Source organism: Silene latifolia, chromosome 8, assembly GCF_048544455.1.
Source record: "Silene latifolia isolate original U9 population chromosome 8, ASM4854445v1, whole genome shotgun sequence".
Lineage (NCBI taxonomy): Eukaryota > Viridiplantae > Streptophyta > Magnoliopsida > Caryophyllales > Caryophyllaceae > Silene > Silene latifolia.
In genome coordinates this window covers 26,002,235-26,005,657 of record NC_133533.1, presented here as the reverse complement: position 1 = coordinate 26,005,657, position 3,423 = coordinate 26,002,235, and positions in this window count along the sequence as shown.

Here is a 3,423-nt window from a genome sequence, read left to right as displayed (position 1 = left end):
TGTCTAGCATGATCAGATACGGTTGACACACATCAAGCAATAGTTAGGGCATAGATAGACGGTTCCTACTTTTATGAAAGAATCATCTCAGCAACCCACAAAAATAGAAGAAGCAGTCAACCAAGCAAGACGTGCGGATAGGCAGTTGCAAGGTCAATACCCACTTTCGGATTAATAGGGCACAAGGCCTATTAACCAGGAACGCTCATATTGAACGCTGAAGAACATGAAAGCTTCTAATAAATAGCTAAAGGAAAGAAGAAACAAAGAGAATCAATTACTTACTCACTTACTCTTTCTCTATTGTATACACTCTACTCAATTCAGCATACGTTCTCTCACATTATAAGTAGCCTGACATATTTATCTCCTGTCAGCATATATCAATCATAGTAAAATCTCTCCTGACTTGGTGTCCGTGCTTTTTTCCCTTATTCCCAGGGTTTTTCACGTATAAATCTTTGTGTCTTTTTCTATTGCTTACTATTTACTTACTTATTATACTAGTCAGGCGTTTTTTATTGAGTTAGATCACCCTGCAAAATATTCCCCTTGTAAGACAATACATCTGTGTAAAACCTTGCTAAAACAAAGCCTGAAATCAAATAATGAACAGAATAAAGCTGAAGTCTATATAGAATCAAGTTACACGGTAGAATCAAGACGTCGATGCCAAATGGTCAGCTAGCACCCTCACTTAGCCTTTCACACATCACACACCCTAAATCCTTCTCGAGATCGTTACAGGGAGATAGTTAGGAATTTTGAGAATCCTCTCAGGCTCGTCAAGTATACCCATCCTGTAGAGCCAAGACATGGAAACTTGATCCCGCATCAATTAACTTACCTTTATGTGCTCGGGCTACATCATGCCAGGAGACTCCATTTCCAAGCCATATTACAAGCCATAATCTCGTAAACCCTTAACTCCACAAAATCAAGCTCCAGAGATTTGTTCATCAAAACCTCTTATTTCCGAGCTCCACATTTTAAATATCCAATCTAGTTTCACCTTGACCCAGACACTGAGTTTTCAAATACTTTGCTACCCGGGATGGGACATACCCAATTCACCCTTAGGGTACACTTTCGAGTGCGCTCACACGACAGGGAAATTTTTACAAACTTAATTATACCTCTTTGATCTATGATCAGGGAGAGGAATTATTTCAAATTGGTTCTTTGAGTCACCAAAGGAAATTACACTCGTGACCCATGCACTTTAAGGCCCCAACAGCATAGCTTAGGCACACACTCAGAACTACGATCTGGTTTGATTTCACTTCACGTGAATACGTAAGCAGTCCTCAAGGACACAACCACCCCAACCATAAACCTTCAACCTCAATTATCGACACCCATTTTACAACCATCCCTTCCCATTTCATAACCATTCTTACCATAACCATCCATTTTTACCTCTTTACTGTTGGCTCCTTCTTATCGCCCAGTCTCCTTTCTACTAAATTCCCAAGTCATGTTCTCATCTTGGGGGCTTCTCTTCCGAGGCACCACCCTTCCTTTATTCCTTCCTTTTACTCTTGAGTCTCATTTGATTCAAGCTAGTGCTTGGTCCAGATGATGGCAAGATCTTAGATCGATTCTCTCAGTTATCGTACCTCAAGAGGGGTCTCTTTTGCAGCAAACAGTGGCGAAAGACATCCAAGTAGACAACTGATCCATGCCTCATGCCTTGCCTTTATATGTCCCTATCATTCTTACAATTCTTCTACCTTTGGAACTGATACGCCTTGTCACCCATAGTTGGTTTGGGGTTGCGCATACTTAAGCAAAGTTTGTCAAGGTCATCCCCGTGTCGCGTCAAATCTAAGTCAGTGTTACATCAATCTGCTGTCTTGCGTCCTAGTGAGTCGATGTCGTGTCAAGTTATGTGACTAGAGCCCATTGGATATGCGTAACGCATTACAAGCAACAAATTTCGAATTTCATGTTTTAAACAATTTTATAAAGAAAAGATCTTTCAAAATTTGTGTGTTTCCTCATGTGTTATGTGCTATTTGCCTGTTAGACTGCGTTATTATATGGCTACTAACCATGCAGGTGAGTATAAGAAGTATAACTCGCTCCAACTAGGGGCTTCGCCCAAGTTTTCATTCTCCCCAGTGGCAGTTAAGATATTCCCTAGCAGTATTTGTAGTGATGCTCAAGGTTTCTTCTATACGATCAAGATGTTCCTAATCGTCGATGTGTTCCCCAGCGAGAGTTCATTGCCGCTATATAGCCCATGTATTTCTTAGCCAAACGGTTCTCGGAAAGTCCCGCCTTCGACCAAAATTGATTAATTTATCAACGGTTCTTGGAAAGTCCCGCCTTCGACCAAAATTAATTATTTTTATCAGCGATTCTCAGAAAGTCTCGCCTTCTACCAAGTAAAGTTTTTCATCGGTTCTCGAAAAGTCTCGTCTTCTACCAAGTCAAGTTTTTCATCAGTGGTTCTCGAGAAAGTCTCGCCTTCTACCAAGTCAAGTTTTTGTCGGTTCTCAGAAAGTCTCGAATTCTACCAAGTCAAATTTTCTATCAGCGGTTCTTAGAAAGCCTCGCCTTCTACCGAGTAAAGTTTTCTATCAGCGGTTCTCGGAAAGTTCTGCCTTTATTCAGCGGTTCTCAAAAAGTCCTGCCCTTTGTTTCTGACGGTTCTCAGAAAGTCCTGTCTTTATTCGGCGGTTCTCAGAAAGTCTTGCCCTTATTCCTGGCGGTTCTTAGAAGTCTTGCCCTTGTCCTCGACGGTTCTCAGAAAGTCCTGCCTTATTTCCTTCCAGCAGTTTCTACCGACGTCCTGCTACCCTCAATATTATTATTTCCTCACGGAGTTCAGCAAAGGTGTCGTTCTCCAGAAGTTTCCAAACCAGAGCCTCCTATTAAATCCAAAGTTATAATTTCTACCCCTAGATTCTTAGATCCCAAAATAGCTTCCCTTAATTTCGAAAACCTGAAAGCTTTCATACCAAATGTCCTTGGGTTTATGGTTCATAAACCCATAAATCCTTTTGAAGTTCTCATACCCTTTTTTTTTCTTAGAAAGCTTGGACGCATGCGTTCAAAACAAGAATTAGTAACCCAGTAGTTCCTAAACATAACCTTAGGATCCCAATTCCTCTTAGGTTCATAAGCCTTTAAGTACCCATACCGAGCCCGTCCTCTTAGGTTCATAAGCCTTTAAGTTCCCATACCAGACTGTCCTTTTGGGTTCATACACCCAAAGTCTCTAGAGTTCAAACACTTCTAGCATTTTAATCTTTATGATCACACTCCCTTAGAGTTCCTACACCCAAACCTTTGTTACCGCTGAGGTTGAGCTTATATTTGGCCTCCTTCCCATCGATGTTTTTCTCTTGAGCCCCACACCCTAACACAATCCTTACATATCTTTTAGGTCTTACCCTCAGCTCCTACGTACCTCTG